At 42.2% G+C, this 15107-nt stretch overlaps 1 protein-coding gene across 1 annotated transcript in view; it reads right to left on the reverse strand.

Annotated features, from left to right (window-relative positions):
• The window catches only part of LZTS2 (leucine zipper tumor suppressor 2), a 213105-nt gene that overhangs the window by 114314 nt on the left and 83684 nt on the right, over positions 1–15107 (reverse strand). Inside the window, exon 2 of the mRNA XM_089683290.1 lies at positions 7901–7962. The gene's annotated coding sequence lies outside the window, so the exon portion shown is untranslated. The remainder of the gene's footprint in view (positions 1–7900; positions 7963–15107) is intronic.

A 15107-nucleotide genomic window follows, 5' to 3' on the forward strand; every position in this document is an offset into this window, starting at 1 on the left:
GCATTACTGAACTAAATGGACTTTTGCACGATATTCTAATTTTTGAGTTTCACCTGTATTTAGTGAGATGACCAAATAATGTATGTCCAGCTAGAATATTGTCCAATTCGGCAGTAATGGATTACCAGAGTATTGAATAACCAGAGAAAGAAAAATTCAGCTTAAAGTATAATGATAATGAACAAGCACAAATTTGCTTCTGGGAACTATAGGCCATAAAGTGTACATAAACCCAAGATCAAAATGTTATTATACACTACTCAAACACTTTTTAATCAGAGTATAGCATCAAGTCAATTAAACTCCTGGGATATTGATCTGGTCAGTTACAGTGAAGGAAATAAGTTTTTGATCACCTGCTGATTTTGAATGCTTGCCTACTAACAAAGAAATGATCAGTCTAAAAATCGAATTGTAGGTGTATTGTAACACTAAGACAGAATAGGAACAAAAAATTCAAATCCCCTATCATTCAGTAGGATTTCTGGCTACCAGGTGTCTTTCATACAGGTAACAAGCTGTGATTAGAAGCAGTCTTTTAAAGGGAGTGCTGCTAATCTCATTGTTACCTGTATAAAAAAACACCTGTCCACAGGAGCAATCAAACAATCAGATTCCAAACTTTCAACCATGGCAAAATACCAAAGAGCTGTCCAAGGATGTCAGAGACAAGACTGTAGACCTACACAAGGCTGAACTGGGCTACCAAATGACTTGGAGACATCAAATGACTTGGAGAGGATCTTCCAAGAGGAGTGGGCCAAAATCCCTCCTGAGATGTGTGCAAACCTGGTGGCTGACTACAGGAAACGTCTGACCTCTGTGATTGCCAACAAGGGATTTGACACTAAGTACTAAGTTATGTTTTGTGGAGGGGATCAAATACTTACTTCCCTCATGAACATGCAAATCAGTTCAGAATTTTTTAGACATGCATTTCTATTGAATTTTTTGTTGCTATTCTGTTTCTCAGTGTTACAATACACCTACCATTCAATTTTTAGACTGATCATTTCTTTGTGAGTGGGCAAACATTCAAAATCGGCAGGGGATCAAATAGTTATTTCCTTCACTGTAAGTAGCAGAGGGGGGTTGTCAATCAGTTTCAGCTGCTTTGGTGTTAATGAAATTAACAATAGGTTCACTAGATGGGCAACAATGAGACGACCCCAAAAACAGCAACGGTTTTACAGGTGGAGGCCACTGACATTTTTTTCCTTACTCATCTTTTCTGACTGTTTTTCACTAGTTTTACATTTGGCTAGGGTCAGTGTCCCTACTGGTAGCATAAGGCGATACCTGGACCCTACAGAGGTTGCACAAACAGTCAAACTCCTCCAGGATGGCACATCAATACGTGCCATTGCCAGAAGGTTTGCTGTTGCGTTTCCCAGCACAGTCTCAAGAGCATAGAGGGGATTCCAGGCGACAGGCAGTTACTCTATAAGAGCTCCACAGGGACATAGAAGGTCCTTAACCCATCAGCAGGACCCATTTCTGCTCCTCTGTGCCAGGAGGAACAGAATGAGCACTGCCAGAGCCCTACAAAATGACCTCCAGCAGGCCATTGGTGTGAATGTCTCAGATTTCATGAAGGTGGCCTGAGGGCCTGAGGTCCTCTAGTGGGCCCTGTGCTCACTGTCTGGCACCATAGAGCTTGATTGGCATTTGCCACTGAACACCAGAATTGGCAGATCCGTTTCTGGTGCCATGTACTTTTCACAGATGAGAGCAGGTTCATCCTGAGCACATGTAACGAAAAGGGTCTGGAGAAGTTGTGGAGAACATTGTGCTGCCAGTAACATTCAGCATAACCATTTTGGTGGTGGGTCAGTGAAGGTCTGGGGAGGCATATCTATGGAGGGACACGCAGACCTCTACAGGCTAGATAGTGGCACCCTGACTGCCATTAGGTATCGGGATGAAATCCTTGTACCCATTGTCAGACCCTACACAGATGCAGTGGGTCCTGGGTTCCTTCTGGTGCACAACAATGCCTGGTCTCATGTGGCGAGAGTATGCAGGCAGTTCCTGGAGGATGAAGGAATTGATACCACTGAATGGCCCCCACGCTCTGCTGACCTAAATCCAATAGAACACCTCTGGGATATCATGTTTTGGTCCATCCGATGCCGCCAGGTTGCACCTCAGATGATCCAGGAGCTCAGTGATGCCCTGGTCCAGATCTGGGAGGAACTACCCCAGGACACCATCCATCGCCTCATTAGGAACATACCCTGATGTTGTCAGGCATGCATAAAAGCACGTGGGGGCCATACAAACTACTGAGTACCATTTTGAGTTGCTGCACTGAAATTTCGGCAAAATGGAGTAGCCTGCTGCATCATTTTTTACCTTTGCTTTTCGGGGTGTCTTTGAATTCAGTCCTCTGTAGGTTGATAATTGTAAATTTCCATGATGATGATGGGGCATCCATACGTTCCTAACATTACCCAGTCCATATCAGTATAGATATCCAGCATGATATTTTACCCCATTGACATCTGATGTGTTATCAAAGTGTCCCTTTAATTTTTTTGAGCAGTGCTTAGATTTGGTGGCCTCACTAGTTTAAATTTTTTTGGCCAGACTAACTCTCCCCCCCCCCCCAGTTAACCTGCCAGTTACACGCTTCCAATCCCAAGGTGACAACATTCACTCACTCACTCATTACACTATCTATGGAAAAGCTTTGTTTAGTAGTCCTGTTAGAACAGGACTACAAAACACCTTCCCTTCTTCTCTGTAACATTGGGGTGTGTTGTGGTTCACAGAAAGACCTTTAAACAGTACAAACCTATAACAGGTCTACACAGGCAGGGAGAAGAGGAAGTTATCACAAGATTTCTGAAGATGAACAAGTATTATTTGCACTTATCCAGTTCTAGCTGGTGCCATGACTGCTGCTCAAGTTAAAAATGTTTATCCTTTGAAACTACTTTAATTGTGAATTTGCAAGTTAATAGGGGACTCAAATGTAGCCTGTAATGTCTCCAAATGGATGTATATAATATTTAATTACAAGTAATGCCACAGAAAATGGTCACGTCAAGTTGAAGACCTACTAGAAGAAATGGTCAGAGATTGTTCTACAAGAGAAGTATGGCCAATCCTTTTTTAGCCATACTTCTCTTGTGAGTCACAGGAGTGTCACTTACTTCTGTGACATCAAAGGAGGCAATCCAGGCTCTGGAAGGATCCAGACTATATTGTCGGCAGCTGGCGCAGCCTCTCAGTGCTGAAGATGGTTTTTAATTACATTAGTTACATGTTTGGGATCGTTGTCCTGCTGCAGAATACATTTGGAGGCCAATCACACACCTCCCTGATGGTATGACATGATGGATAAGTATCTGTCTGTATTTCTCAGCACAGAGGACACCACTGATCCTGACCAAATCCTCAACTCCATTTGCAGAAATGCAACCCCAAACGTGCATGGAACCTCCACCGTCCTTCACTGTTGCCTGAAGACACTCATTGTACCACTCTCCAGACCTTCAACTAACAAACTGCCTCCTGCTACAACCAAATACTTCAAATTTTGACTCATAAGTCCAGAGCACCTACTGCCATTTTTCTGAACCTCATTTCCTATGTTTTTATGTCGCTTAGCCTTGTTTCCACATTGGATGTATGGCTTTTTGGCCACAAGTCTTCCATGAAGACCGCTTCTGACCAGACTTCTCCAGAGAGTAGATGGGTGTACCTGGGTCCCACTGGATTCTGCAGTTCTGTGCTTGTGGCACAGCTGGATATCTTCCGATGTCACAGAATAGTAAGCATAATGTGTCTTTCATGGGCTGCATCAGGCTTCCTTGGCTGACCACTGTGTCTACGGTCCTAAACGTTGCCCGTTTCTTTGTGCTTCTTCAAAAGAGATTGAACAGCACATCTTGAAACCGCAGCCTGCTTTGAAGACTTTGCCTGGGACAGACACTGTTGATGTAGTATAACTACCTTGAGTCCTGTTGCTGTGCTCAGTCTAACCATGGTGTATGACCTATGACTTGAAACGGTCTTCCACAACCTCACATTAGTAGCAGAGTTTGGCTGTTTGTTACCCAATTTTAAGCCTCCTACAAAGCTGTTTACATTTCATTTAATGACTGTGTTTCAACCTACATTTTTATGATCATTAGAACCTGCTTGGTATACTTGGTTAATTGTACACCTGATTCTAATCCTACAAAATCCCTGACTTTGTGCAAGTGTGCCAGTGTAAGAATTGATGCTGGTTTGAAGCCAAAGGGAGATCACACCAAATATTGATTTGATTTTTCTTCTGTTCATTCACTTTGCATTTTGTAAATTGATAAAAATAAACAAAGTACATATTTTTTAAATAATTCTTAGTTTACAGCATTTCTTCACACCAGCTTAAAACTTTTGCACAGTACTGTATGTCCATACTTTGTATTTCAGACTGTGTGATCTCATAATAAATAAGTCCATACTTTGTATTTCAGAATGCAGAAGGTTTGTAGATACAACCAAAAACAAGCTATGATCTTTGCATAGATAACGAGCACATCTCTCTTCATAGAACACAAGTAGTGCAAGTTGCTCTTTCCAAAACCCAATTTAAAATTAAACGTGAGTGTGCAGCAGAAAACTTGCAATGATATTCTATGACCTGAAAGATTATCATTTATTTATGAGAACAACCACCGCTTCCTTTGCTGGTTACCTTCCAACCACAATAAAACCAAATTTATCTTCTAGTAAAAAGGAGTTAACGGTAGACGGGGGCCTCTCCGACTCATTAAAAAACACTGTAAAGAATCATGTAGATTGATGTCGATGGACGGGTATATAAATAGACCGTGTGTCTACAGTCTCTTCCATTGTGCCTCCATGGATGCAGAGAGGCTTTTTTTTCTGTCCTATGAGGTGACCCCATTGTCGTACTACAAGGACTCTTGTTTCTGAAATGGCAATATGGTCATGAAGTGATTTATGAGTTCTGATGTTGTTTTGCTCACAGGGGTTACTTGATCTAATTTTACACACAAAAAAAAATGTGTTTGCAGTACAGAGGAAGCTAGAAGAGCTTTTACTGCTCGGCCTTGTATGTTCGGAGAGGGGAGGAAAATGCTCTGTAGATAATATAACCCAGGGCACAGCTGGTCAGGATGGATTTGTGCTAACAATACAGCCGCTTCTGCAGTTTTTCTGAAGTCCAGAGGATACTGCGCAACCATTTAATGGTTCTTTAAAAACAACAGTGGAAGTAAATAGAGCTTACTGAAGTGAGGCTAATGTTTCCAGAGCTTCAGGGGTCATTATATGCACTCACTTACACAAGACACTGGCAGGCTTTATTATTAAAGTAGAACTAAACTCTCCAAAGAGAGTACTAGACGTAAGGAATATTGCAATTTAACAAAAAAAAAAAAAAAAAAAAGCATTCTCGTACTTTGTTCTCTCTCCTTTCAATGTGACCATTTTATAAACTCTTTTTATAATATTCTTGAGGATATTTACACGTTCCAGCAGAGGCTGAATGTTACAATTTTACAGAGGTGACTGTGGCATTATGGCTGCTTGTAGTCCAAATCTGGATTTCATAGGAAAAACTGACAACACCTTAGCTGAACTGAGGAACAGTTATTACCTTAGAAGAGGGTTGTCTGTTGATATGCTGTGCTGCTATGATCACCAGGAAATACTTAAAATGGAGCTCCACCCAAAAAGGGAAGTTCCACTTTAAGCCTTTGTCCCCTGCTCCCCATTAAGGATTGGCACCTTTGGGGAGCGGGTACCAGAATTTGACAGGTACCCTCTCCCACTTCCACTGTGATCGCCTAGGCGATCGGAAGCAGAAGTTGTCCTCCCCCCCCTCCCTCCCTGTAATCTTCTTGGACAAATGACAGGTCCCAGAAGACTACGGGGCCATTCACAAAGCGCAGCGCTTTTCGCATATGCACAGTGGGCACCCGGCTGTGAAGCCACAAGCTGTCACAGCCGAGTGCCCACACTGAAGATGACAGCGCCAGGGAGGGAAAATGGCCAGAGAAACCAGTGGTGGTTAGGACACCGCTGGACCGAGGAACAGGTAAGTGGCTGTATTTAAAGAGTCAGCAGCTACATTTTTGTAGCTGCTGACTTTTATTTTCAATTTTTTCAGTTGGAACTCCGCTTTAAAGAATTTCTAAAGTCTAAACCTTTGTTTTAGTTTTGGACACAGTGGGGAAGGGTTAAAATGACACTAAACAACATCCTTATTATGTAAAATAATTCACTAATTACAGGCCCTATAATATACTTTTCATGAAATCTTTTTTTTTCTGTGTTTTTTTACTTCACTGTAACATCCTTTGTGAGTTCCCAGACCTCTACTTTCCCCGCTCAGTTCTATTTGTTTGAAACAAGTAGTGCATGTTAGTTGTGGTCATGTGTATTGCTCTATGCACACTATAAATCTCACAGTCCATCTCAGGAGGAAGCTTACATATAGTGGGTCCATTGGGAATGAAAGTAACCATCCTCTAACATGAAGTCAAATCACAACAGCAAATAAAAAGGAATTTGGAAATTTGGAAACTGAAAGCAACAGAAGTTTCCAAGTTAGGAATACATACTTGAATAGATTTTTTTTTTAACCAGAGTTTTGTGCAACTTTAAAACCCTTGTCAGGTTTTGTTTTGCTGCCCGCTTCCATATGGGAGATTCCCCCTTCACTTCCTGTCCTCTAGGTACAGGAAGCAAGAAGACATTTCTTCAAAGTGAGAGAAATTCTCTCTTAGTTGTCACAGCAACAAGTGTCCCTATTGTAAGATTTTTTTACTATTCTTCCCTATTAGTGGGGATACTTACAGCAATAAAAAGCTAGCAAGGGTTCTACTTCTTCCTAACGTATTGCTTTAAACTTGTACACCTTCCTCCTGGCTGTAATGTAGAAATGATCACGCTCGCTGTAAGGCCCCTTTCACACGGGGCGGACCACTCAGGGGATTCACTTGCTCAGTGGGGGTAATCTCTCCGCAGATCCCAGATGAGCAAGCAGATGACAGGTCTATGTCTGCTCCGCTGCTGCAGAGCGTACACAGACACAGCCCACTGTCCTCTACGGGCAGTCAGATGAAAACGGACCACCTGTCCATTTCCATCTGCCATCCCATCCGATCTGATCCCATGGACGGAAGGGGAATGGATCCCCATCCATTTCTTTTTGGCGGATTGGATGTCGGCGGGTGTAAATGGACACATATCCGTTTACACTTACTGCTCCAAAAGAATATAGGTTATGATCGGGTCCACTTGAAAAACGGGCAGGCGGACCCAATTGGAACGTTTGTGTGAAAGGGGCCTTAAGCTTGCACAATCACTTCTACAGGGCAGTGGTGTGCTTGAGAAAAAGTTTTACACAAAGCATGCAACAACAATTTTCAGATATTTTTTTTACCCTCACATGTTATCTGTCAATGTAAAGAGTGGACAAAAAAAGAGTGGACAAAAAAAGATGGACCTGCAGCATTTTCCACGAGGCAGCGCACCACAGTGCACTGTAGTGCGTTACCATGCATCGGATTATACTGCAAAGCACGTGCATCAGAGCTGTGTTGTCGAAGTATGTTGGGGTACCATTTAAAATTAATAGCAACGCAAAGTGCTAATGCATGTAATGTGTGCTAACACATATTGCAGTAACACAAACATATCCGATTGAGCTAATGTAGTACCGCGTATGCAGTAATGCAAATGTATCCAATGGAGCTCCAGATTTTAGTAAACACCTAACCGGGGTTCTTACTCCTATCTCTAATCTGTCCAAAACTATAAAAATATATTTTGGATGGAAATACATTATTTATTCAGCACTTCAGTTGGAGAGCCTGCAGCAACCATGACAACATTTCCAAATCAAAAAAAGGACTGAAAGATGAGAATTACTTACAGAACTGGACAGAAAATTACCAGTGGCTACGTTCACTCAGTTCCACCTTTTACAACTGAAACCTGTAAGAGAAAAAAAGCACAGTTATAACATGCATGATTTACAGCTTGTTCACAAATGCCTGAAAATACATTCAGTATTGCACTCAACTGAACATGTTTTGCAATTTTCAAATACCCCAAGCAACTGACTTGGGTAGGAAACTGCAGAACAACTCTCCAAAAACCACAGTAGGCAGTTTATTTTCATAAAGCACTCAAATACATTGCTCTGGGAAGTCCGATACATAAACAGATGCGTAAAGTACCACAACCTTGTTGGTTTACCCAAGATAAGCCAGCAATGGATGGGTCTGCGGTCTGTCTTTACCACTCCTCTCCATAGGCCTAAACATACATTTTTGGCCTGAGTCCATCTGCAAGATGTACTGATGGAGGTAGAAGCCCAAGGTAGTCCAATCACTATGGCATGTCTGACTTTTTTTTTTTTAAGTCAATGGCCAGCTAAGGCCCCATTGGCTGTAGCATTTGTGATACTAGTATGCCCTTTGATCTATAGATGTTCACAGTGTTTAGAGGCTTGAAGTCCAACCTAAGACATGACCTGTATCTTCATGGCCATGCTGCAATAAGGGGTTTTCCCCAGCAGAAGATGATGAAAGAATTTGTAACTGCAACTCCTGGTCCTAGGAGTGACCAACAAGCAAGGTGTCCTTATTCGTTGTAAGAATCCATTGTATCAAGACGGTTATTTGTACAGAGATAGAGATCCTGTATAAAGTGCAAAAGAAAGGAAACGTGTGCACTAATCTTACAATCATATCACTATTCACCTACAACTCTTCTACTGTAGAAGAAAAAAAAATATTGGGTCTTGGTCTATTCAATCATAAGAGGCTTAAAATTTTAGTGTCAAGAAACTGTTTTGGACTATTCCCACTCAGTCACTCAACCCAAGCTATCACAAGTCCAAATCTAAGGCAACATGGAGACAAGCTAAATATTTCCAGTGCCAAAAACCACTCTGGGAAACTGAGAACAATTGGGGAGCTACAGATCTAAGTAGAATTAGAAATTACTTTAGCTGAAAAATTCTTAGAAGAAAATCAAATACAAAATTGTCTAGCAATAATCAAAATGATTTGTAAGGACAATATTTTTCAAACTGTACCCATATGAAATTTTTATACTTTTTTTCACACAAATAGAGCTTTCTTTTGGTGCCATTTTTTTATTATTTTTTGCGCTATAAACAAAAAAAAGAGCAAAAAATTTGAAAAAAAAAGTTTTTCTTTGTTTCTATTATAAAATTTTGCAGACAGGTAATTTTTCTCCTTCACTGATATGCATTGATGAGGCTGCATTGATGAGGCTGCATTGATGAGGCTGCACTGATAGGTAGCACTGATACTGCGGCACTGATATGTAGCAATGATGGGCACTGATGGGTGGCACTGACGGCACAGGTGGGTGGCACTGCTGGGCACAGGTGGATGGCACTGTTGGGCACATGTGGGTGGCACTGCTTGGCACGTGTGGGTGGCACTGCTGGGCACTGATGATCAGTGTCCAGCAGTGCCACCCACCCAGTGGCGCGCACCCGGCAATTACCGTGATCGCCGTTTCCTACCGACACAGCTGATCACGTGATGTGGTAAAAGGCCAATTACACCGGCCTTTTACCAAGTGATCAGCTGTGTCACAGCGTGAGGAAAGTACTGCCAATCTGTTTTCTGACAATTGCCGGTTATCGCCAGTACCTTCCTCACACTGTGACAGCGTGAAGAAAATACAGCTGACAACTGGTAACTGAATTTACCTGGTGATCTGCTGTGTCATTGGACACAGCTGATCATGTGGTAAAAGGTTGCTGTGATTGGCCTTTTACCACATCACATGATCAGCTGTGCCCATAGGACACAGCGATCACGGAGATCGCTGGCTGTGAGCTGCTAGGTAAAATGCAGTACAAAGGGACAGATACACTGAACTGTGCTCAGGGCCGAGTACATTGCACTTTTTTTTCTTGTAGACATTTATTCTGTGCTGAAGGCGTACATAATCCCTAACAATTAGCTTCCCTTATTTGTTCCAACTGAAACATTTTGTTATATTTATTTGATAGGTTTAAAAAAAACACCTGTTAATTCTTGGCAGTAATCCACTGAGGTTGTAACTTCCTTTGCACTCTCTCGCACTGTTATCAGTTAGCATCCTGATGTGGACTACAGAACACATCCCCCTATGTGATGGAGATGAGAGGGAGAGGCATTTTGTGGTCCTAACACTTCCTGTATTAAGGTGACAACACTGCTCCTCCTTAAAGTACAGTTAGTGAAAGTGGTCACCCTAGGACAGGAAATGTGTGACTGGCAGGATCAAGTGAAAAAAACGGAAACAAGTTTTGAAAAAAAAACTAATGCAGCCACAACGAAGGTCCAGTAAACAAAAATTTAAAAAATTTTTGTTCTTGGTTCTTTGCTATGTTTTAAGTACTGCATAAAAGCTGCTTTTACCCAACAGTCTACCAATGCTTCACCGACCTCTGGGTTCCCACCATCTCCAGCTTCCAAATATTTGCACAATTTAAGCAAAGTCTTGGAAAGGAACTCTTCTCTTTCTATGGGCATTGTCCAAGACCTCATGTACAGTCAAAGCATTAGTAAGCTGTAGAGCAGGGGTGGGCAACTGTGGCCCTCCAGCTGTTGTAGAACTACAAGTCCCATGAGGCATTGCAAAACTGACCGTTACAAGCATGACTCCCAAATGCAGAGGCATGATGGGACTTGTAGTTCACCAACAGCTGGAGGGCCACAGTTGCCCACCCCTGCTGTAGAGCATTTATGGGTATGTGCTATAGAAATCCCCTCTCTATCACTATGCATGTTCTTGCTTATACCTAAAATAAAGGAAAGGAATCTGCCATATCAAGCACTGTGTCAATGCCAACAGCATTCCTGTTGTCCCTCAATTACCCACACAATACAAGATTCTCTGCGGTTCCTCTTTTCGAGAGACAGTTCCTCTTTTTTTTATTCTACTTTATATGGATCTTAAAAATTTTTGTTTTTTTTATAGTGTTGAAAGATCTTTAAAAAGTATATCAAAGCTGCCTTGTGCCAGCAGCACGCTGCAGATCCGGGCCGCTGTTCTCACAGAGTGCACTGGTCCAGATATTCAATGGTTCAATATGCTCACCAATCAACAATGCCGAATACTTCTGAGTCAAAGACCCGGAAAAAGCAAGATGTAATTGAGCGTCAGAATTTCTTCTCTCTAGCACTGAAACCCTAGCATCATCATGACAGCCAGGAAAACGACATTCTCAAAGAAGAGGTCACAATGGCAGCCTACACACTTTTCACATGACAGACTCACTTTAAAAGGTTAGTTGACCTTTTCAAATAAATCGCCTATGCAGGCAAGGGGTGTTAATAGATAAAAACAAATTGTGCTGCTCTGACTAAAGTTGAATAATGCCCTTGCTATAGGTGTAGGCCATTTATGTACCTTCCGAAGCCTTACTGGAATAATCCCAAGACGTTGCTAGGACATTGCTAAGTGAGGCCTAGTCTTTATTTCTCATCTCTTCCATCACGGTTATGAGCTTTTTCTCTGATTCAAACCCCCTTGCTTGCTCTCTCTCCATTTGAGACCTGACTCCTGTGGTGGAAGAGGTAAGCAGTAACAACTAGAACTCACTGGGTAATGTCCTAGCAACATCCTGGGAGTATTCCAGTGAGGCTTCAGGGGGTACGTAAATGGCCTACACCCAGGGCCGTGGATAAGAGAGTACCACCAGTCCTTCTGTACTGGGCCTAGGCCAGCAGAGGGGCCCAGGCAGCTGAGTGAATTGGATGAGGGCAGAAAGGGAGATCGGTGTGTGGGGGGGGGGGCAATTACTGGCACCAATCCCCTGTATGTCTCTCTGTGCAGCAGCTAAAAGCTGGCTTCTTCTCTGGCTTTCCGCTACTGCAGAGAGCCATAAAGGGGATTGGTTACAGTAATACCCTCCACCACACCCATCACCCTCCCTGTGCACCATACGTTTCTCCTTGCTGCCCAGACCCCCATGTGGGCCCCCACAGTGCTGCAGGCTTCCCTCCTCTCCTTTCCAACAGCATTTATAAGCACACAAAAGGATGCTTCAGGATGGGGAGTACGGGAATGGTCTGGTAAATATGGCACATTTACCAGCCCCTTCCTTTCCTTAATGAAAACAATGGGTGATCGGTACCGATCACTCGCTGTGCTCATTCATAACTAAAGCATAGTCAACTGTTTTTTTGGGGTTGTTTTGGAAGGGGAGCCCTGTCAGATTAACTGTATGGGGCCCTGTGGTTTCTAACAGCAGCCCCGCCTATAGCAAAAGGCATTATTCAACTTTAGTCAGAGCTGTACAGTTTGTTTTTATTTACAGACACCCCTTATCCACATAGGAAGCTTTTTGGTAAAGGTGAACTAACCCTTTAACAAGTGTTGGGATAAGATATCAGTCATATAGAGTGGGTTGTTTCCAATGGGTCAGCTGGCTTGTATAGTGAAGAGGAAAAATAAAGCACAGTCCCGGAATGCTCACACTAGTGCAATGTGGTAATGCATGTTACCTCAACTCAAGAAAAACAATACAGCACACTGTTATGCTTGATGCTGAACACTGGGCACAAAAATTTTCATTTAAATATATTCCTCAATAGCAGCAAAAAGATGTAAATCCACTTTGTGAGAATCAAATGCCTTTGCAAACTCAGATATTAAATTGTAAATGTAGAAGTGACATCATCAGTGCGCTCCACATAACCAGTGCGGAGAGCAAAGCTGTGGGAGGGATCTAACAGGCTCCACCCACTATAGACTGTCTGCAGAAAACTATAGGAGGGGCAGAGACAAGACCAGACACCCTGCACAAGGAGATAGAGCGGCAGTGGCCAGTCTTCGTTACAGGAAGTTCCTGCACAGAGGTAAAGTTTCACACTGCACAGATCAAACCAAGTCTCAGATAAGAATAACAAGCCTCTTGTATTTAGACAATATTTGCTTACCCCAGAGTTCAGGTTTAGTCCTCATGCACACTGGACATTTTTACAGCTGCTGTTTTTTGGCATCTTTTTCTACAACCAGTAAACTCCCCAGAATGTTATCCTAGGTGTCCATGCACACATAGACTAATCAGCGATTTTTGGCAGGGGCGTTTTTTGGCTGGGAAAAAAAACGCAGAACTAGTGGGTTTCTAGAGGAGTTTTTCAGCTGTAAAATGGTCTAACACCAAAAAACGCGGTAAACCAGCGTCTTTGGATTTTGGTTTTTTTTTAAGTAAAAATCCGCAGCTAAACGCTAAAAAACTCACATTTTTAATGTGACTTTACACAGCTAACGTTACCAGCTTTATTAAAACGCCTTGTGTGCTTGGAGCCTTAAGAAAACTGTATACTGCGAGGCATGCTGTGAAACACACTAAAAATAGATTTAAGGGTTACATATACCTAAAAACTGAATGCGCAGCATAGTGGAAATCTTCAGAGACAGATAATACAGGCTTTCATATTCTTAAAACACGTACACCAACTATTTATAGCTAGAGATGCTTGAATCATCAAGACTAATACAACTTCATATAAATCAATGACCCCATCAGGATTCAAATACTTCTGCAGCTGTGGCTGAACGGTTATTAAGGAACAAGCTCCACCAAGTGGATCTATGTGGTATCATTCTCACATTTGAGCAATGGACAATGAAAAGAACATTTGAAATGGTTTGAAAGTCAGTTGTGTTCTTTGAATTAGGAAAGTTTAATTTTTGTTTCAAAGACAAGCCGAGTGTAAATGAGCAATAAAACCTGACATGGGCCTATTCCTTCTCCATTTAGATGTAAGCTCTTCTGGCCAGTGTTCTCATTAGTAGATCATGTAGTTATGTAGGTTTAAACCAGATTAGTTTCTGCACTTCTTACTTTGTACTTCACTACAGAAGTTGGTTCTCTACTGTATATGCAAAAATAATATGCAACCAATTCAGGTATTAGTGGCAATTAGTACTGCACATTGGAATTAAAAAATAAAAATCTTTCAAGCTACAAGCATTTAATGGCGATTTAAGCAGAACTTAACCCAAAATGGTTCCTCCCCCCTTTCTCCTCAACCTTTAGATATATTTTTTGGGGGGGGAGAGTCGAGTACCTGGTTTCAGCAGGTAACTGCTCCCACTTCTGCCTGGATTGCCTAGGTGATATCCAAGTGGAAGGTAAACCCTCCACCCACAACCTTCTGGGACACATCACAGGTCCCAGAAGGCTGCAGGAACATTCACATAGCGCGGCTCACACATGCGCAGTAGGGAGCCAGCTGAGAAGCCGCAAGGACTCATGGCCGGCTTCCCACAGTTTGCATGGCAGTGCCGGGGACCCAAAGACTAGTGAAGAACTGGCCCGGGTGAGGACAGCACTGGATACCTGGACATGCGAGTGTCTTTTCTCATTCAATATTATAACTGAGTAAGCAAAGTAACAAAAATATCATTAACATGAAATTTACAGCAATATGTGGGATTCACACCCACTGAAAACACAAACATAGCAAGGTAAAAAGCGCAATATAGAGGTGTTCTATTGTGAGGATTGACTGGTGCATTTTTTCGAGACTAAACATTAGGAGTTCTCAGCCCCATTAGGGTACACATAACCTGAACTGGAAAAGACAAGTAACACGAGTATACAGCCAATCATACATATGTAGGATGTGCAGTGTGTCCTAAGCTCATTATTAACTTCCAGGAGTATGGGAAGATTAAGAAAAAAAAAGAGAAAAGGGAAAGTGAAAAGAATGGGGAAAAAAGGTAGTGAAGAGAGGAGAGGTCAGCCGCCCATGTATGTGTCTTTTCATTAAAAGTCAGAAGATACAGTATGTGTAGCTGCTGACTTAACTTTTTTGAGGGGAGACTGAAGAACCGCTTTAAAATGCCAAGAGGGAGTCCCCTAAGTCCTCTTTAGCCCCTCTTTCATGAAGATGACATTGCAAAGTTTTGTGAAAAGTACTTTTGGGTAGGAAATTGTCTATGGGTCATAATACACGCAACAATCTGACCATACAATATATAGGGACCTACCTACACTATCCAATCAATATGTATCCAATCAAGCAGGCCCTTGCATAGTTGTTGGTAGATTTAAAAAGGAGATTAAGTATGAGCTAAAGTCTGTATATGCAGAC

This window comes from Staurois parvus, unplaced genomic scaffold (assembly GCF_062004578.1).
Source record: "Staurois parvus isolate SC_StPar_1 unplaced genomic scaffold, SC_StPar_1.0 ptg000303l, whole genome shotgun sequence".
Taxonomy (NCBI): Eukaryota; Metazoa; Chordata; class Amphibia; order Anura; family Ranidae; genus Staurois; species Staurois parvus.